The sequence below is a fragment of the Lissotriton vulgaris genome, chromosome 8 (assembly GCF_964263255.1).
Source record: "Lissotriton vulgaris chromosome 8, aLisVul1.2, whole genome shotgun sequence".
NCBI lineage: Eukaryota > Metazoa > Chordata > Amphibia > Caudata > Salamandridae > Lissotriton > Lissotriton vulgaris.
The window spans coordinates 1,568,488,164-1,568,510,587 of record NC_141696.1 but is presented as its reverse complement, the minus strand read 5'-3'; the positions used below and the strand labels follow the sequence as shown (position 1 = coordinate 1,568,510,587).

The 22,424-nt window shown below is 50.5% G+C and overlaps 1 pseudogene; it reads left to right on the top strand.

The window, feature by feature from the left end:
• The first annotated feature begins 216 nt into the window (after positions 1 to 216).
• Positions 217 to 18,061, top strand: LOC147700435 (uncharacterized; annotated as a pseudogene).
• Positions 18,062 to 22,424: the final 4,363 nt, after the last annotated feature.

The window sequence follows — 22,424 nt, the reverse complement described above, 5'->3', positions numbered from 1 at the left end:
AACAAGGCACAGGAGAACTCCAGAACCAGGAACTCCCACAGCGATCTAGAGTGCCAGCCTAAGAAGAGAGCTAAGCACTGTACAACAAGGTACCTCCTGAATCACCCCCTTCTCTGAAAGGGACTCAACCCCCAATGAAAGCTCGGCCCTCTTTGTCCCACAGGACTGCCAGGACCGACAGCAACACTGACATTCACTGACCAGGAGGAACCCGGCATGTCTCCCTCCAAGCCCGGCAGGGAGGGAGACATGAACACCAGCAACGTCTCCACCGCCCGGCAGCAGAGACGTGAGTACATCAGAAGCCCACCGGCTCCTGACTTGCTCCATTCTGTCGGCAGACAGAAAAATTGAACAGAGGGAATTCTGGGTAAGGTACATGTATGTACTCCCGGTTTCAGGGGGTGGGGTGGGGCAAGATTTCCTTTGTTCTTTTTTTTCTGTTGGTGAGATAGGATTATATCTTCCCTTAATACAGCTTGCTCTGTGTCATCATGCAGGCTGGAATTCGGCCTTCGGAGCTGTTGGGTACAGGGGCTGATTGCCCTAGTAAGGTGGGTGGCCTGTTTGGCCAGAGGTAAATCGGGTTCCTTACGGGGATATATTATAGACGAACTGCTGGGCAATTTAAACGAGTTTTCCCTATTAGTAAAAAACTTTAGAAAAGCGATAACAATGTTAGAGTTGGATGCAAGTACTTTGTTCTTACTTTCTCCTTCTCAACTAAAATTGCAGTTGAAATACACATCTTGGGAACTCTGTTTTAAACTGGATATGACTGCCCTACACGGAAAAAAGGGTTGTGATTTACTTTTAAATACGTATACACTAAAGCAGGCCCAGCAGTATGTCTCTTGGAATATCCCTCATAGAGTCCGTAGGTTATGGTACCTTTTAAGACATGATTTGCTTCCTTTAAATTCTCTCTTAGCAAAGTGGTACGGATCATCTCCATATGTAACCTCTGTAATAAGGCAGTGCAGGACCGAAATCATGTTTTGTTTATTTGTCCTGCATTACGCCCATTACGTATTAAATGGTTAAAATCTATTTGTTTACAATTGGGAATTCTTAATGTAAAAACCTTTTTCCATGTACTTTACTGTCCACCTAATGAAATGTTCTGCTTCAAAAATTTTTACTTTTTTAAAGGATTTTTAGATATTTATTAATGATACCTAGAGATAATGTTGGATAATTGTTCGGCCACTGTTAAAGATGTGATCTTCTATTCTGTTTTAATTGTGACTATATTGTAAATAGTGGTGTATAACTATGTGACTGTTTTATGTGGCCCTCTTTTGAGAGCCAAAAACATAATAAATTTAAACTTGAAAAACTAGGATTATATCACTTGTTTATGAATGAGACGAGGACAGGAGGGGTCTGGGGGTAATTAAAACATTATCTCTAGTTAGTGACCGACAGGATTTTGTCAAGGTTGCCTCTCTCCCACATGTCACAGTTGCCCCCCCCCCCTGTCATCCTACAAATTGCCCCCAGAAATCAACACAGACTTTTTGCCATTGGGGCAGACCTGCAGGCATTACAACGCGTCGTTTTTACTCATACTCACTTTTACTCACTCACTCTTTATCTCTCGCTTACATTTACTCTCACTCATTAATTCTCACTCACACTCATTTATTCTGACTTCCTTGAACCCACTCTAACTCTCACTTACACATTTTCACTCATTCACACTCTCTCACTCACTGTCTAATGTGTACTCTCTCGCTCACACTCACTTGCAGGCATCCCTAGACCCAGTCACTTATTTTCAGTCACTCTAAATCACTCACTGATTCAGTCTCACACATTCTTAGTCACACCCAGGTCTTTAAGTGGGCCGGGTCTCACCGGTGCTGAGCACCGGCAGTTTTTTAAAGGGGGCCTGGAAACGGGTCTCTTTCGGGCTCTGTTTTGTGCCCTGGCACAGGTGGACTGCAGTGACACCAAGCCCATCAATTTGCGCGTGCTCACACTGCTCTCTTCTCTCTAGTGTGGGCTTCTCACACTGCTCACTTTTCACATCGGTGTGCGCTGCTCACACTGCTCACTTCTCATTAGTGTGCGCTGCTCACACTGCTCACTTCTCACTAGTGTGCGCTGCTCACACTGCTCACTTCTCACTAGTGTGCGTGTACTCACACTGCTGACTTCTCACTAGTGTGCGCTGCTCACAATGCTCATTTTTCACATCGGTGTGCGCTGCTCACATTGTTCACTTCTCACTAGTGTGCGCTGCTCACACTGCTCTCTTCTCACTAGTGTGCGCTGCTCACACTGCTCACTTCTCACTAGTGTGCGCTGCTCACACTGCTTATTTTTCACATTGGGGTGCGCTGCTCACATTGTTCACTTCTCACTAGTGTGCGCTGCTCACACTGCTCACTTCTCAGTAGTAGAGAAGTTACGTCATGACGTCATGTCAGGTGAGCCTTGTAGGGGAAGGGAAATCTTTTAAAGGCAGTCATTTTCTCTCTGGATTTCCTTTCTCTTTTTGAACCTCAGGAGCAGCAACATTGTCGTGGTGCCACCAGGGCTTTACGTGGAAGCTTTTTCAATGTTATATACAAGCCACAGTTGCTGCTTATTTATTTTATGCAAATAACAACCATTGACAAAGCCAATAGTCCTGACTTGTTGTAGGTATGATGTTACTTGTTGTATCATATATCTAATGCAATGACAGAAACAGCAAAATACAAGTCGAGCGGCACTATGCTAAGCACAGACTTTTTAGTTTAGCTGATTTTAAGCCACACCCTTCATTTCATTGGCCACGCCCCTTTGAGAGCCCCCCAGTTTTTTCATTCCACTTAAAGCCCTGCTTACACCCATACTCTCATTAACACCCACTCACTCACACCCTCTAACACTCCTTCACACTCATTCTTACTCCCTTGTAGTCACACTTCCCGCACTCGCTGATGTACACTCACACACATATGTTTACACTTACAAGCACACATGCTCCTATGTGCCCACATGCACTGCTCTTTCTCTCTCTCACACACATCAGCTGCAATGGATAGTCGTATTCCACTAATAGTGGATAATACACGATTATTCACTATTAGTGTAAAACAAATGTGCAAATACCATGGCACGTGAATCCCTGGTGCCCGTAAGGGTAAGCTGCCCCATGTTGTTGGCACTGACTTTGCCACCCGTGGGGCCAGACCTCTCAAAGGCAGGGGCAGGGGTCGCAAGGGGCAGGCCATAACATCTATTACAAGACTCGACAACAAACAGAAAGTGTGTGGAAAGTGCTTGTACCACAGGAGGAAGTGCAGCCAGGGTCTGTCGAAGAGCATGCATGCCATGTGGCGACCAAGGCTCGGCTCACAAGCCCACAAGCACGCTCCCAGGCACGCACCTTCCTCAGGCGTGCCGCGAAGACACCCTTACATTTCCTGGCCTCGCTGCCAGCAGCTCGTGCTGAGGGTCACCCCTCGCGAGTGAAAGGCGAGCCCGCAGATTTCACTCTGGAAGGAAGCCTGCTGCGGATCAGGGAGAGGCGCTCATTTGTAAAACTGTTCCCTGTTCCTGCCAACATTTCAGAGAAAGAGAAAAATGCCCCGAGCTGCATAAAAGGGATAGAGGCGGTGATTAAATGCGCAGCCATCATTAAAAGGAGATTTCTGAAACCGCGTTTGAGGTTTGGGCTGAAGTCTCGTGAGAGCCCGGGCCCATTCCAGCCAATTTCCTGAAACTCAACCCCATTCCCTCATGTAAGTGTCTGGAGTAATCCGATTAGGACAGCTGAGCGGGGGCGGCCTAATCCGCAGTTTGTTGTGGTGGGCCGGGGGCTCGGAGGGGGGAGCGGGGGAGGCCCCCCTCCAGTCAGGGGAGTATAAGAGGAGGGGGGCTGGACTAGGAGGTGAAACAAGGCCAGACAGATAAACAAGCATATCTAAGCACAAAAGATCCCTTCCACAAGGCCCAAAGAAAGATGCCTTCATAGGACAGGGACGTGGCCGCCATTTTGAGCCAGTCTTGTATCACAGCTGTGCAGGCTGCCATTTTGCACTAGACTTCTATCGCAGCTAGTCAGGCAGTCATTTTGAGCCAGTCTTGTATCGCAGCTGCTCAGACCGCCATTATTCACTAGTCTTGTATCGCAGCTACTCAGGCGGCCATTTTGAGCCAGTCTTGTATTGCAGCTATGCAGGCCACCATTATGCACTAGTCTTGATTCACAGCTACTTAGGCTGCCATTTTGAGCCAGTCTTGTATCGCAGCTACTTAGGCTGCCATTTTGAGCTAGTCTTGTATCGCAGCTACTCAGGCTGCCATTTTGAACTAGTCTTGTATCGCAGTTATTCAGGCTGCCATTGTTAGCCAGTCTTGTATTACACCTACTCGGGCCGCCATTTTGAGCCAGTCTTGTATCGCAGCTGCTCAGGCTGCCATTTTGAACTAGTCGTGTATCGCAGCAAGTCAGACTGTCATTTTAAGCCAGTCATGTATCGTATCTACTCAGGCTGTCATTTTGAGCCAGTCTTTTATTGCATCTATGCAGGCCGTCTTTTTGTGCGCTAGTCTTGTATCGCGCTACTCAGGCCGCCATTTTGAGCCAGTCTTGTATCACAGCTATGCAGGCCACAATTTTGAGCTAGTCTTGTATCACAAAGCTATGCCATTTTCAATCCTGTGGATTTGATGCACAACTGGAAGACAAAGCTTCCTTGGGAAAGGGTGAGTGCGTGCAAGCGAGTTTCGCTCACTCCTTACAGAATCATTCACAGCCACTTGTCGAGACTCATTTATGGCACCTCAGTTAGGTCAATCTTTTGTATCATACTTTATTCGTAAAACCTAGACCACTCGCATATATTTGGACTTATTCTCTCCATTTCTGCTTCGCGGGCGTCTGTTAATCACCATTCGTCTGTGCTATAACTGAAAAGTCCCTCACCTGGTGACAAATGTGTACCCCTGCCTTGAGTGCCCATGCTGCAAAGATGTCTGTTTCCCTGGTGCTGGTTTATGTTGTGTAGTACTTACGTGTTGTATGCATGTGCTGGGTGTATGTGTGCCTGTGAAAGGTGTAAAACATGGAAGATTCCATTCTGAGACACTCAGGGCTGACTGGATGAACATGAAGAGGTAGTGGAATCCCTCCCCTGACAGATTTGTGGATTGTTCCATTGAGACACACACTGGAGGGGAGAGTCAGGCGCCCCCAGCATACTTCAAAGGGCTCTCTTTGATTCAGACAGAGGTTACTAGAAAGGCGGCTCCGTACATCTCAGGAAGGAGGTGGGACTGATAAAAGAATCATAAAGAGTAGGGCTCAGAACCTGGGGTAACCTTGTGATACACAAGTCACTGTGTGTGACATCCAGGTGTGAGCCTGTGGTAACTCCCAAGGCCTGAGTGGCGGTGCGATCTGATCGTGAGTCGCTCCCACTGTGACAGACTGTGCTCTGGAGGAAGGACAGGGCAGATGAGAGGACGCAGACCCCCAACACAAACTTCAAAGATCAGACCGAAACCACATTGCTGTCTGGAGATGAATTATAAGAAGGGGAGCTCAAGACCCCACAATTATCAACTGTCAAGCAGCCACATGGTGGTGCGAGGAGGGGAAGCTCTTCAAGACTTCTACAAGTGACCAGGAATGGGGGTTAAGGACTGACTGTCTCCCAGTTGGGTGAGGGACACCACCCAGGGACATCTAAGCCCACCTCCCTGGAACCTGGAGCATCAGCGATTGCCTGCTTGCCAAGACCAGTGTGCCCGGTGGGGAAGAGGAGACTGGTGGAGGGATCCCTGGTGAGTGGATCCCTGGAGTCGGGTGTGAGGAGACGGCTGCTGAACTGATCAGGGCATTGCCCAGATTCAAGGCGGTCACCCAGCGTGCCAGAGGGAGCTGCTGTGAAGAGGAATCTGCTCCTGTGCCAATTGGGCCACGCCCGAGGAAGAAGAAGGTGTGGTGACCCCGAAAGCCAGAGGGGGGCCACCAGAAAAAACAAGGATTGTAGCCTGATTAATGCCAGTGTCGTGAGGAGAGAGAGGCCGCCATGGTGACCCCTGTGGGCCAGAGCCCTGACTGTCAGAACCTGAAGCCATCGAAATCCCCCACCCAACATGTGGGACGACCTAAGGAAACCCGTATCTAGCTCCTACCGGGGAGCCTTGGGCTGCTCAAGCAGTGCTGCCACTGAGAGTCAAGGGTTGAAGGAGGACTCGGCCCAGATGCTCAGGATCTATAGTAGGCTGGACCCGGGTCATCAATCAATCAATGAACTAGGAGTTTGTAGAGCAAGGCTACTCACCCATGAGGGTCACAAGGTGCTAGGAGAGGGGGGGTGGGGGTGCTGCTGATCCATCTGGGCATGGAGCGCTGGGAGACCCTGTTGGATAGCTGCGAGCTTTATAAGTGCATGAATAAATACATTAATAAATAAATGGAGTTTCAGTTGAGGAGCCGGGCCTCGAGATCCTTCCTGAACTGGGTCAGCAACGGGGCTTGCCTGAGGTGGAGGGGCAGGGTGTTCCAGGTCTTGGCGGCGAGGTAGGAGAAGGATCTTCCTCCGGTTCTGGTCTTGTGAATCTGTGGTGCGGTGACCAGGGCAAGTTGGGCAGAGCAAAGATGTCTGACGGGTACATAGAACGAGAGGCAGTGATTCAGATATGCTTGTCCTGCATCTTGGAGATCTTTGTAGGCGTGTGTGAGGAGCTTGGAGGTGACTCTTGTTGACTGGGGCCAGTGGAGTTGTCGGAGGTGTTGCATTATTATTATGTTCTTATATAGCGCCAGATTCAACTCCCGAAGGGGTATCTCCGCGCTTGCCTTGGGAACCCGTCCTGGCTTTTCCCTGTGAGATAGCCCCTACAGGGCATCCCCAAGGTGAAAGCCAGGCATCCCGCCGCAGGGGGCCGTTGTGGAGATTAAGCAAGCTTAATGCCCAGAGTTGCAGAGTGTGAACCCATGATTAGGTCAGGCACCGAAGCGAGAATTATCGAGTCCGTGGACATTTGAGCTCAAGACCCTGCCGCGTCGGGAATTGAACCCTGGTCCCGGGTCTGACCTCTGCTTCAGGGTCTGCCTGCTCTAACCAGTGAGCCACACTTCTCTGCATGATGTGGCTGCAGCGGGGGATGTCGAGGACCAGTCTGGCTGCAGCATTTTAAACGTTCTGTAGTTTCTCGAGCGGTTTCAGTCTTTCACCTTCAGGTATCGTTTGCACGAGGGAAATGCACTATCGAACATGTTGAAACCTCTGTTAGTGAATGCACTGCAGAGGTCTGAGTGTGACCAGAGAGCCACAGAATTCAATCGGGGTTGGTGTAGTGGAGAATAGTTTTATTGTGTATGTTTACAGGCACAAGGCCCCTGCCTGTGACAGAAAGCACTGTGGCTTTGTAAGTCATTATTTTTAACTTGCTTTACATACAAATAAGATTGACTGCTACAAAATGCACAAAAAGTTAAAAATATAAAATTGCTTCTAAAATATAGATTTTAGTAATACCCACACTGTACATAGTGCATTTCTTTCATAACAGACTTTTAAAGGCACACACTTCGCAGCTCCGTTGATAACTCCCTTACAATCCCACTTAAAAAGAATACAGCTGTGTCATCATGACGCTTCAAGGGATTCCATTCATTAAAGCCAATACCGGCTTCTAAGCACCCTCTGCTTTTACAGATTAACCAGTTGGGCACATTTACATTTCTTTCAGGTAAGTAGGGGACCGACAAGAAGCGTTGTGTAGGTCCTGGGACCCCCCCAGGACCTGCTAGTTTTGGATGACCTAGACGGAGGACTCGGTGTGAAGACAGACTTTGGACAGCCCCACAGGGCGAGTCAGCCGCTAGACCTGGTAGCTCTGCAGTGGCACTAACACCCCCTGTACTATACAGTGTGGTAGGTAGTGTCTGGCAACCACTGAACATGACAACACTGATTCCTTAGGTATCATAGAAAACAATACGGTATCCTTCGCTCAGTCCCTCGTGCTCGCTTTTCTCAGAATACACAGAAGAACGACTGGAACGGTTTCAATAAGTATTTATCGGTCAAGCCTCAGTCTAGTATCAAACAGGTTAGCTACGACAATGTAATCGCTAGTACCAACATCGTAAAAAGTAAATACATTTCTTCCTTAGTGTGAATAAGATTAATAAAAGCATTGTGATCGTGGGTGGACAGCGGACTGGAAAATCAGGCGAGGAGGCCGGATATAGTGAGCGATAGTGTTTTATTAAGTCTGTACACAGTGGGCTGCGGTGACCAAGGAAGGGGTCGGGTCCAATGATGGGGCCGGCGGCGTGTCTTCTTCTCTCTTCTTCCGAAGGTTCCCGAGGGGTAGATGGGCGTCCTGGTCTTTCGTGTAGCCGTCTCTGGGTGGTCAGAGAGTACCTCGGAGGGCAATAAGAGAAGAAATGGGAGCCGTTAGTAAACTGGACTCGTGGTCCGATCCCGTCACCGATACCCGGGTCGTGTGGGGAAACGAAAGGGGAGTGAGGGAGGTACGGATGGAGGGAGGTACGGGCAAGAGTCGAGGATGGGAGAGTAAAAGAAGTGCACAGGGTGGTGGGGAGAGGGGTGCTCTTTATACAATGCTAGGTGGATATCTATATACAAACTGCCTAGTGCCTAATGGTGACGTGCCTAGGATAGCGGGGAACAATTTACAGCGAGAGGGGATTCCTACTATATACACAGTGCACCTAATGTGCTCTTAAGCGGAGCTGGTACTCACGCGCTCCGCCGTAACTCTCGTCCGAGTTACGGCCGCTCTTCAGCCACCTCCGTGGGACTCCACCACTCTTCGGTCCACTCCTCGCTGTCGCCGTTCCCGTCTTCTCCGTCCGTCACCGCTCCAGCCGAAAGCTCCTGCCACGATCCTTCGACGCCGTCAGTCTCTCTCCTTCCGTCTTTTCTATCTCCGGCTGGCTGTAGGGAGGCGGGACTTCCGGGGTCGTAGGATTGTCCTTCCGGTTCCTCGTTCCACTGGATTGGTTCCTGCAGGGGAGAGAGGGGCGGGATTTCGGTCGTCATGGACGCTGTTGTTGGGGACCCTTTGCGTCTACGCGGGCATGATGCGGGGTGAGGTGGCAACAGAGGTGAGGGGTCGGCTCGGGGTCGGGTGTCCCGAGGAGCGGGATCACAAGCATATTACATAAAACAATAGCATTGGCGTACTCTTACGTTGCGTATCCTACCTAACGGTGCCTAGCCTAGAGGTGCAGTTGAATCGTGTACGTGTAACTGCTAGGATATGTCCTGATGGAACCTAATGGAGCCAGGAATTCCCCAGGGAAGTGCTAACCCCTCACCTGATGGTTCTGAATGAAGGACCCCGTCTCCGCGTCGAGGATAGCACCCCGCAAGGAATGTCAGATCTCTGCTTGTCGAAGGATCAGGTTGCAGTGTCTCGGTCCAGCCTGGAAGGATTTCACCTCTGTCTCTGTAAGGAGGAGTGAGAGTCTTTTATACTAAAGTGGTCACTCCAGGGTTTTTAAAGAATTTATATGTTTTGGAAACATTCGCTAATCCTCTGTTGGCCATGAATTAAAAAAGTGGTGACCCATGTACACAATAAATCTACCAAGCCTGGGGACATGTTTTATGTACGTCAGGTACAGGGATTAATATATGGTACTAAGACCCCGATGACTATGAGACAGAAGTAATCTACTGAGTAAAAGGTCACCTGTGTAATACCGTTATGTCGTGTGGATGGGACGCAATCTATGTCATCGGTATGTACATGATGGAACACTAAGGGACATGACAGAAGGTTAGTTTAGCTGTCAGCCCCTCTCTCTGTTTTACAACACAGGACACTCCCTGTCTTACGAGCTGAAATAACTTTAATACGAGCGGAGCTAGGTTTAATAGGAGCTGAGCTAGGTTCAATACAAGCTGAGCTAGATTAAATATGAACTGAGCTAGGTTTATTATGAACTAAGCTAGGTTTAGTGTTTGCTGTGATGTGGGAGAAGGAGCGTCCTCCTCTTCAGCTTCGGTAGATGCGGGGAATATGGGCAAGTGAAAGGGAGGCGGAGCGTAGTCTTCTCAGCCGTGGGTCCTTGGTTAGTAGAGCCTTGTCTGCGTGAGTCAGCAGCTTGAATTGGCATTTCTTCTGTACAAGGAGCCAGTGGAGTTGCCGTAGGTAGGGTGTGATGTTGGTTCGTCATGGAAGGTCGAGGATGAGTCTGGTTGTGGTGTTCTCTATGGTCTGAAGTCTCTGTAGGAAGTGTGCGGCGATTCCTACATAGAGGGCATTGTCGTAGTCCAATTGGCTGGTGATGAGGGCTTGAGTCACACTGTGTCTCGTGTGCATGGTAGCCACTTCAAGATCTTACGTAGTATGTGTAGCGTGAGGAAGCAAGCAAAGGAGACTGAGTTGATCTGTGTTTTTATCGTGCGCTTGTTGTCAATGATGATTCTGAGGTTCCTGGCATGGTCAGAAGGAATGATTGCAGGTCCTAGGTCTGAACAAATCCAGAACTTGTTACTGATGGTTTATATTTTGAAACACTAGTCCCTTTGCAGTCACAAGTTGGCACAAGATGCAAACATGTGAATCTATGAAAGCTCCAAACTTCAGAAAATGAGTTACTCCTTGTCATAACCCCTTTCAGAGGGCCATGGGGCGTGCAGGGTTACTGTACCCACCCGGAGTGGCTAAGGCCTTTTACTCCTGATGTCCTTGGGCTCTACCTACTGTATATGCCACTCAACAGGGCCAAGAACCCCTTCTGCTCCTGAGACTGTCAGTTAGGTTGCATCAGATGAGCAGTCAAGGCTCCGTGGGGGTGGGGGAGACACAGACAGGGATCAGTGAGCACAACTCATAACTCAGCATGCAAACACTGCGACAATAAACCACTGTCCAGTAAAATAGAAGCATTTTAATTCTAACTCTACACACAAAGGTAAACAACATTCAAAAGCAATAACATAATCCGCCTGGAGGTAGGGGCTCTAGTAGTTGTCAGGCCACTCCCTGTCCCACTAACTTTAGTGCAATGGGTTTGATGTTATTCCCCATTCACTGCTGGCCACATCTAGTGTATGTAACCTATTAGGTCGTACTCAAGAGTTCTCCCCTCTGATTCCTTTTGGAAGTTCAGTCACAAGAGTCCACGGTGTCACAGTACTGATCGCAATATGTCCACCGGGGCCCTAAAGGGCCCGTTCATGACTTACCCACCCTGGCGGTATGGAACCCCACACAGGCGCAGCGTAGTTCTGCTCCAAATTGGAAAAGTCAGGGCGGCGCGTGGTCATAATCAGCAGCACCATGCAGGCACAAGCTCTCTCCTCTGAGCCACGCTACCAGCTGGTTTTAGCGATCAGGGTTGTTCCCACTCCAGTGACCGCATTGTAAGTCACACATCCCTTCGTGGGGTATGATCTCCTTGCCCCAATGGGGCCTCGGTGATGTTGGCTGATCCTTGGGCTTACTTCAGTGCAGTTCACAGCGGGTCAGACCTGCCTTGGTCACAGCAGAGACCCGAACCCTTGGCATCAGTGTCTCCAACTGCCCCTCCTGGCATACGGGGTTGCCGCCATGGCACTCTGGTCATGCTGACCTGGTGTTGATGTTCATGCTGGTCCCTCTCTGGCACAAAGGGCCACACACCACGAGATCATGCAGGCCTGGCTCCCTCCACACAAACACAACCCTCGCTCCTCGGCCTCTCTTGTCAAACCGAGGTTGCCAAATCAATCCAGCAATGGGCTATGACCCGATCCGTGCAAGAATGGATTCATCACACCTCGCTCAGGATGTCCTGCTTCTTCCAACACCTTCCTCTCCCTCACACTAAAGTATACAAATACGTGATGGACAGAATGCTTAAATTAATATCACCCACTGGTAATTACTCGAGGCCGCCTCCCAATCCATCGTTATTTTAAATTCCATGTCACCTCAGTTATGATCCAGCTATATGCGAATCAATCTTGGCCCAGCTCCAATAGGAACAGTCCAGTCCGAACATGTCAAGCAAGTTCCTCCATGAACTGAAACACAAGCAACACACGGCCAGTTTGTCCTAGTTATGGATTCATCAGCCAAGTACAGCTTGGTTCCAGTAACACTTTGTGCACAGACCCATGTCTGGGCACACCCATCACACTTTGGACGACAAACTAAAATATACAAAAAAGTGATGGACGGAATGGTTGAATTACTTTGGGCTCATCAGTCAGGAACAGCTTGGTTCCACTGATACAGTGTGCACGGGACCCACATCTGGGCATACTCAGGTCACTAGAAGAAAGCTATATCTGGCTGATGAGCCCATAACATGGGTGAAACCGGTCCTGGGTTGCTTCTGTTCTGGTCAGGGAGGACCTGGCTTGGTACTTTGGGATAGACTGTTCCTGTTGGAGCAGGGTCAAGACTGATTTGCATACGGCTGGGTCCAATCTGAGGTGACGTGATGTGGAAAAGAATGATGTATTTGGATGCGGCCCAAGTGATAACCAGTGGATGAGATGAATTCAAGCATCCAGTCCCTCACTGTTTTGTAAGCTCATTGTGTCACCCTAGGTGGGACAGGTGTGCCCAGGTGTGGGTCCCGTGCACACTGTGTCACTGAAACCAAGATATATCTGGATATTAAGCCCATAGCACGGGTGAAACCAGTCCTGGGATGCTTGTCTTCCGGTTCAGGGAGAACCTGGCTTGGCAGTTCGGGCTGGGCTGTTCCTTTTAGAGCAGGTTCAATATTGATTTGCATATAGTTGGGTCCAAACTGAGGAGACGTGGTGTGGAAAATAACAATGGATTGGGATGCGGCCCGAGCAATTACCAGTGGATGAGATGAATGTAAGCATTCCATCCATCGCTGTTTTGTAAACTTATCTCCTCTTCCTCACAGGCACACTGGTCTTGGCAAGCAGGCAGGCACTGGTGCTCCCGGCTCTAGCGCAAGTGATCGTGGTTTCCCTGGGTGATGTCCCCTCACCCAGCAGGAAGGCTAGCAGGCCTGAGCACCTAGTCCTGGTCAAAGGCAGAAATCTTGCAGGCCTTCTCTTCCTCGCCCAGCCCGTCAGGCTGCTCGGCAGATGACAACGTTTGGGGCTCAAACTCCCCTACTTATAGTCCTTTTCCAGACACAAAATGTAATTTAGTGTCTGTGTCTCTTAATGATTCTTTCATCAGCCCCATCTCTCTCTTCCTGAGATGTTTCCAGGCCCCTTCCTTATAATCTGTTACTGAATCAAAGAGCCCTTTGAAATGCACAGAGAGATCCTGGCTCTGCCATCCTCCAGTGCACGTCCCTCCCAGCTCATAGGAATGAGGCAATACACAGTGTGGTATTTTAGAAATACACACTGCCAGCATGCACACACTTCTCATGTGCGCACTGTACCACCGTTCATCCATTGTATAGCCATCCTTCTTGCAAGCACACATGCACTCGACACATTTCCATCATGCAAGCCCTGCCACATCTCCTCGATGTAGGCCAGGGGTGAGTTAAGCACACAGCAGCGGAACCTTTATAAAGGGAAGTGAGCCTGAAGGCCTCACTCCAGTGACAGGTCCTGTCCACTGCTACTGATCACTACACAGTGTGCTGCCACCACCGTGCTTGTGCTGCGTAACTCCTTTTCAAAATAATGTGCTTAAAAACAAGGATGCTTGGTATTTGATTTACAAGTGATATTGTTTAGGATATTATTTGAAAAGAGGGGATGTTGTATGTGTAGAGTGAGCGGGTTTTTGAGAGGTGTTGAATGAAAGTGCAATTTATTTATTTTTTTGCTTTTTCCTTTGTTTAGTGTTTATGTATTTTTCACATTGAGGGGGCCGATTCTGATTTGGGATAAAAAAACGTCGTACGATTCGTATTCGTAGCCGTATCCGTACGAATGAAAAAAGTCCGTCCGAATAGCATAGTACGATCCGATTCCCGAAAATACGTCCGAATATCAGCGAACCGTACGAACCACAACCGAAGACCCGTACGAAATGTTGTTGGAACTCTAACCGTACGATTTGTAAACATGCTGTATGAACTAACAAGCACGATCCAGACCAGGGACCAAGTACGCGAATTGTATGGGCAAATGTAGTCGCGCATGAAGCATGATTCGTACGGAAAACATCGCATATGAGCGAGCCGCACCAACAAATACGAACCGCACACCCATCAAACAAGCGTACACAAACCCCGGTCCCCAAAATGGACCGTAACAGCCAGCCACACCAACAAATAGGAACCGCACACCCCTCGATCAAGCGTACACAAACCCCGCTCCCCAAAACGGACTGTTACAGCCAGCCGCACCAACAAATACGAACCGCACACCCCTCAATAAAGCGTACACGAACCCCGCTCCCCAAAACGGACCCTAACAGCCAGCCGCACCAACAAATACAAACCGCACACCCCTCGATCAAGCGTACACAAACCCGGGCACGAAAACGGACCGTTACAGCCAGCCGCACCAACAAATACGAACGGCACACCCCTCAATCAAGCATACGCGAACACCCCAAAAACGTCCGGTATGAGCCAGCAACAACAACAACAACGAACTGCACATCCCCCACTAATAAAGTGCACACACACCCCTACTCCAGCACAAGGAGGGAGCTAACGAGTCGCACAACCCCACAAAACAAGTCTACTGTGTACACACCATAGGAAAACAATGTCCTGGCCACATCCAAACAGGCAAACAGAGGGACCAAATCACACCCACCCCTTATAACACACCCACCAAAAATTAGAAATAAGCCACACCCACAAATGGACCAATAAAAGGGCCTGCACATACAACCCATCATCCTTTGCAACATACCTATTTGTGCAAAGACACTGATAGCACACCAACAACTGCAGCCATACACCTTCACACATACACCCTATCTCATTCACACACACACGACCCCCTTCATAATCAGACCCACACACCCTCATCCATACACACCATCACCCCCCATAATCACATACACCCCACACCATGACCACACCAAAGAATCCAAAGTTCACTAACCCGGAGATGGAGATCCTTACAGATGAAGTCATCAGAGTTGAGCCACAGCTGTTAGGTGCATTGGTCAGACAGACCAGCATAGCTGAAAAGACACGCCTGTGGGAGAGGATCGTCGAGAAGGTCAATGCTGTTGCAGCCACTAGGCGCACCAGGAGGGATTACAAGGCCAGGTCGTACGATCTGCGGAGGATGGTCAAGCGCAAGATGGATGAGGACTACGCCAACGCTCATCACAATGGAGGTGGCACTCCCCGCAGACCTGCACAATACAATCCCTGGGAGGAGAAAGTCATGGCCCTGCTACCACCGGTGGGAGTTCATGGAATCGAAGGAGCTGTGGAGCCGGGTGAGTGTACAAACAACTCATGTGACATGGGGGGACTACCAGCAGTGCCTAACAGTATGGGGGTGGTGTGGGGGTGGGTGGGCATGACTCCTAGCAGTGCCTAACAGTGTGGGGGTGGATGGGCATGACTCCCAGCAGTGCCTAACAGTATGTGGTTGGTGTGGGGGCGGGTGGCAATGACTACCAGCAGTGCCTAACAGTGTGGGGGTGGGTGGGCATGACTCCCAGCAGTGTCTAACAGTATGGGGGTGGTGAGGGGGTGGGTGGGGATGACTCCCAGCAGTGCCTAACAGTGTGGGGGTGGGTGGGCATGACTCCCAGCAGTGCTTAACAGTATGGGGTGGTGTGAGGATGGGTGGGCATGACTACCAGCAGTGCCTAACAGTGTGGGGGTGGGTGGGCATGACTCCTAGCAGTGCCTAACAGTGTGGGGGTGGGTGGGCATGACTCCCAGCAGTGCCTAACAGTATGTGGTTGGTGTAGGGGCGGGTGGCAATGACTACCAGCAGTGCCTAACAGTGTGGGGGTGGGTGGGCATGACTCCCAGCAGTGTCTAACAGTATGGGGGTGGTGAGGGGGTGGGTGGGCATGACTCCCAGCAGTGCCTAACAGTGTGGGGGTGGGTGGGCATGACTCCCAGCAGTGTCTAACAGTATGGGGGTGGTGAGGGGGTGGGTGGGCATGACTCCCAGCAGTGCTTAACAGTATGGGGTGGTGTGAGGATGGGTGGGCATGACTCCCAGCAGTGCCTAACTGTATGGGGGTGGTGTAGGGGTGGGTGGGCATGACTCCCAGCAGTGCCTAACAGTGTGGGGGTGGATGGGCATGACTCACAGCAGTGCCTAACAGTATGGGGGTGGTGCAAGGGGAGTGCCATAAGGCTGCAAGGATGAGGGTGAGAGGGTGCAAGGTGTAGGGTCGGAGGCTGCACTCATCCCATATGGCCCAGGTACACACCCATGCACCATGCCAATGCACATGGAGTGTGAAAGTACTGACAAGATAGCTGACACTGGGCCCTGGTGTAGGCAGCACAAGGACCTCCTGTGACCAGTGAAAACACTGACACCAGGACAAGGTCAGATATCCTGCACAGGAACTCACAACCACTATCATTGCAGCATGCTTCATGGGTGGACAGAGACACCACGAGGGACGCCCACTTGCAAATCACACTCAAACTACTAGCATGGCCCGTCACACACACCCCTTACAGAAACGGAGCCCCTGGGGACAGACAATGGAGTGCACCACTGTCACAATCGTCATGTAACACAACCTTACAAATACTGATCTGATGACGCATCCAAGCAAATAAAGCACAGTGCTGAATCACAAGTCCATTGTGCCTCTCACACAATGCTGTTGCCACAGTTTTGTAATGCTGTGGATGCACTCAAGTAGCACCATGGACCTGGGTATTGACAAGGTAATGCATCTTGGAGAAGTGCCACGTCCTAAAGCCCTGTGCCTGAAGTGGGTGTACAGGTCCTGGGGGGTTGGCAGTGGGTGGCCGTCACGGCACAGCAACACCTCTCAAAAGTTGCTGAATGAAATCAGCAAAATTCCACTCAGTCTCCATCATAAACATGCTGCATTAAAACCCTGTGCATGCTTGAACCAGGCATAATTATTGACACTGCATTGTGCAGATTGGGCCACACAGAGCACAGCTGGATCTGTGTGGTTCTGGTGACACAAGCCACAGCAATGGCTGTGCCAGTCATCGTAAACAGTACCCAACATGTCAAACACACCTGAGCACATGTCAATCTCATCCCACAACATACCCATACACAAGTGAACTATTTCAACAATCCAAAGCAGGTGGAACAGTGCTAACGACAATGGATATAAAATTTGAATGTTGCATGATAGTGCATTAACAGTGTTTGTCTCTCACACACACAGGGGAACGTGTGGAAACTCCCCCCAACCAGGGGGGAGACGGATCCCAGTCCCAGGCTCAGCACGGCCCTGACCCCACTGACAGTGAGGCCTCTCAACACACTGTGAATGACCCCCACCAACCAGGCCCCTCTGGATCCCAAACTCGTGCAGCAGCTGGAACAGATACATCTGTGCCAACCACCACACCCATTCCCGCCACATCCCAGCAGACAGCTCGGAGCCCTGCCCATAATCCACAACAGAGCCAGTCTAACAATTAGGGACATGGTTCGCCGGGCACCATGAGGTGGCAGACGACACCTCCACTGCCAGCACTCATGGGTCCCGTCGACATGATGTGCCCACAAACATAGTCTAGGCTCGTGTGGGCAGGGGTGGTGGGAGTGGCGCAAGGCGGAGGCGAGAACCTGACCAGCCAGCTGCAGGGCCCGGTATGGCAGAACTCAGAGACATCATGGATGTATATCGGCGGGACACCAGGGAGTTCAGCCTGGTAGTGGAGGCCCTCAACAAAATGACAAATCAGCAGGCCCAGCTACATGCCAGTCAAGAACGACACCAGGAACGGATGGAGGCAAGACTGGCTGAGCTCCTGACGGTACATAGGGAAATTAACCAATCACTCCGTCTGATCGCTGTCAACATGCAGCACTCTCCCTGTGTCACAAGGCCAGAAACATCTAGGCAAAGACCAACAACAGGCACAGGGAGGAAGGAGGAGGAGGAATTGCCAGACGGAGCATCCCATGCATCGTCAAGGCCTGCACGTGAGGGTCCCCCAAGGAAGGTGGGTCGTCCACGGTCCAGACGTTGAGAGGCATAGGGCCATGCACAACTCCCAGGTCACCTGGTCTGGGATCTTGCCTTCGTGGGCAACACCATCACCCTATTGACTTTCAGACTCTCCCACATGGACTTGCTGGTCGCAGTGTGCCCAATGATGCCAAGCACTGTGGCCTGGACTCGGTTGACTCATACTGTAAGGCATCACATCTCCCGCTGTGAACTTTGGATTCCCCCCTTGTTGTACAGCACCTACTCACATTACACGCACAAGAGTCCAAAATAAATCTAACTAGCACAATATGCATTGATGTATTTTTATGTACCCAGATTCAAATACATTTGTGAGATGATATGTCTTCAAATGCCACAGTCTCCTGCAAACTCTAGCCATGTAGGTGTCCACGGATGGAGCACCAGGATCTGTTTAATGAGGTATGAGAACTAGCAGCCACATGCTGTTGTACTGTGGATGTGAAGATTGTTGGCCTGGCCAAGGGTGGCAAGACGGACTGTGGGCAATGGGGTGTTGGATGGTAGACGTCCATATCATTTATTTTGCCTGGATCTGTGGAGTGCCGACTGAGTGTGGCTGAGGAGTATGAAGGTGAACCTGCATTTGACTGTGGGACCATTGTAGGTATCTCAGGCAGGTGGTCATGTGGCAGTAGCAGGGGATGTTGAGGATGAGGTGTGTGCATGCACCCTGGATTTCCACAAGTACTCCGGGAGTCAGGTTCTTGTACCTTTGTAGAGGTTGTTGCTGTAGTTGGGCTGGCTGGTGTTGTGGACGGCAACCAGGCTGAACACCACCTTGCCAACAGACATCACCATAGTCATACCAGAAGGCAATGACAACTCCTGCAAACACCGCACCAACAGAGTGGTAGGAGGAATTGCCATTGTCCACAATAACACTCCCAGAGTCACTACCAACACGAACGACACCCTCCCCACCGCCTAGCACATGCATTTACAGATCCACACCAACACCAACACCACCCTCAGAGGAACACTCATCTACAGACCACCTGGAGTCCTACCACTATTCATCAACTCCATCGCTCACCTCATCAGCACGCACGCCCTCGCCTACACGGATTACATCCTCCTTGGGGAAATTTACTTCCACCGTCATAACAACAATGACGCAAACTCCACCGCCCTGATAGACAACCCTGGCAACCTTGGATTACAACAACTCGTGACAACCCACACCCACACCGCTAGACACACACAGGACCCCATCTTCTCAGAAACTCCACACGTCTCATCCAACAACAACACCTAACACCACTGGACAGAAGCATCCACTTCATTTTCAGGAAACCCACCACACCCCCCGGGACACAGACCATTCCACGCCGCTGCTGGTGCAACCTCACTGAGGACTAACTGACAGCCACCCTTGCCCTGGGACCACAAGCCTACCCACCTACCCCCACACCGCTGCCATCTGCCTCAAACAGTGGATCAACGACTGCGCAGACACCTTCGCCACACTCGAGTCCTCCGCCACCTAACACAACAACAACATTGCCGCATGGTTCACCAATGACCCCAGGACCTCCAAGTGCACCTGTCGGAAGCTGTAGAGGAGCAGGCACTGCAAACAATCACCAGAAAGCTACAACGCACACAAGAGTGCCATCCGCAGACACCACCAACTCATCAGAACCGACAACAGGACAGCCATCAAGGACCGGCTAGACAGCAACGCACACAACAGCAAATAGCATATTAACATCGCTATTCAACTCTCAAAACCCAAATACAGCACCAAGGACATTCCACCATCACAAGACCTGTGTGACTCACTGGCCAACTTCTTTCACCGTAAGATCATCGTCATCCACAACAGCTTCTACTCCACTAGCCCCACATCCACAACCGAGACCACCCCCCCTATGACCAACACCCACAAAATTCACATGATTGCCTGCTACAACGTCAGCAATGAAGACACCATCATTACCATGGACTACAATTCACTCTGGATCCCCATGTGACCCATGGCATATCCACATTTCCAACCAAGCCAGATAAGCCATCTCACCCCTTCTCCGTAAAAATATCCTACATCTCCTTCGAGACAACAACCTTCACTGGGAGCTGGGAGAATGTCGTGATCAACGCCTTACTGAATGAACCAAAGGTGGACCACAAATACCTCTCGAACTTCCAGCCCATCTCCCTGCTCCCCTTCCCAGAACAAGTCACGTAGAGGATTATCAACAGACAGCTGACCCGCTACCTCAAAGACAACAACATCATAGAACCAACACAGTCTGGATCCTACATCAACCAGAGCACGGACACCGTCCTCATTGCCGCCACCAAAAACATCAGCATCCTCATGGACAAAGGAGAAACAGACGCCCACATCCTTCTGGACCTATCACCAGACTTCCACGCGGTCTCCCACGGCACCCTAACAGTACGCATCCATGACGCAGGAATCAAAGAGAGTGCCCTGGTCTGGTCAACATCCTTTGCCACCGGCAGAACCCAGAGCGTCTGCCTCCCACAGTTCAGTTCCAAGACCACTGATACCATCCGCAGCGTCCCACAGGGATCATCCCTCAGCCCAACGTTGTTAAATATCCACATGGCACAACTCACCCATGTGGCACAACAACATAGCCTCAACATCATCTCCTACGCCGAGTACACCCAGCTGATCATATCCCTCACCAAAGACCCACACACTGCCAAATTCAACCTCCACAGAGGAATGAAGGCCGTTGCAAAATGGAGTTAGGACAGCAGGCTGATGCAGAATCCTGACAAATTGGAGGTACACATACACATCCTCCGCCCCAGCAGCTCAGCCTGTGGCGACTCCTGGTGGCCAACATCGCTCGGAACAGCCCCAGAACCCTCCAACCACGCACACAACCTGGGGGGCATACTCGACTCCTCACTCGCCATGACCAAGCAGGACAACGCCATCTCTGCTTTCTGCTTCAACACCCTCTGAATGCCCCGCAGGATCTTATAATGGATCACCTCAAATACACAAAAACCAGTCACCCTGGCACTCTCCACCAGCCGACTTGAGTAAGGGAACGCCATCTACGCAGCTACAACAACCAAACTCATGAGACGGCTGCAACACATCCAGAACACCTCTGCACGTCTGATCCTCGATTGCCACAACACGCCCACATCACACGACACCCAAGAGGCCTGCACTGGCTCCCTGTCAACAACAGGATCAGCTTCAAACTCCTCATGCACGCACACAAAGTTCTACACCACGCAGGACCAGCATACCACAACGACAGACTCAGCTTCTACACACCCACCGCAGCCTCTGCTCCACCAACCTTGCTCTCGCCACTGTCCCTCACATCCTGAAAAACACCGCCAGTGACAGATCCTTCTCCTACCTCGACTCAAAGACCTGGAACACCCTCCCCACAAGTCAACGACAGACCCAGGAACTGCTGCCCTTCACAAGAATTCTCAAGCCCAGGCTGTTTTGATCAGTAGTGCCCCCCCCCCCCCCAGCGCATTGAGACCGTCACGGGTAGGTAATGCGTTTAACAAATGAATCGATTGATTGATAGATGGCTTAGCCAAATTGTGTGTGTAGGATAGGAGAGCTGTAGATGATAGTTACAATGAGGCTGGTCAGGATGCTGGTGTGAAACTGGATGTGCAGATGTTTGACAATGCAGAGTGTGTCCATGGTGTTGGATGTGACTCTGAGGTTGTACCCCGTTAAGTTTGACCAATCATAATCCTGGATTGGGTGTGTGGTCCCTGTGGGATTTTGACAATCCGTCTGTGATGGCTAGGCAGAAGTGGTGTGCTGAGGTTCCGTACTACCAGGTTACAGCATTGTAGGCGATGTGTGGTGGTGTTGTGTCAACGAGGTAATACACTAAAATGGGGTGCTTCTGGAAGTGGTGTGTGTGCAGTACGAGGCACATGACCTGGTTGTACGTACACACACTGCTATGTGTGGCTGCATCGTGTTGTCAGTATGAGTTGTACACACAGCCTGAGAGGCTGTCATGGGTGTGTTTGTGGTAGCGTGTTACCAGGTGGATGGTTGTCTGAAGTTCACTGTGTGGAGGTTGGCTGGGGCATGAGTCTGTTGTGTCACATGTGTCATTAAATGAGCTGAGTGTCTTGCAGTGTGCATGTGGCAGGTGCTGACGGACCTGCCTTTGTCATGGCGGTTGAGCAACAGTGGCACAGACAAGCTGCGGCATGCTACAATAATGGATGGATGGATGGATGGATGGAGGAGTATCTCCTAGGTGTGTGTGTTGCTGGATTGGGCCACGCGGTGCAGCGTTGTGGCTGGGGATGCAGCAGCCGGGATGAGTGAACACATGACGGCAGAGGGGGCGATAGAACATGCTAAACAAGCACACAAGCCA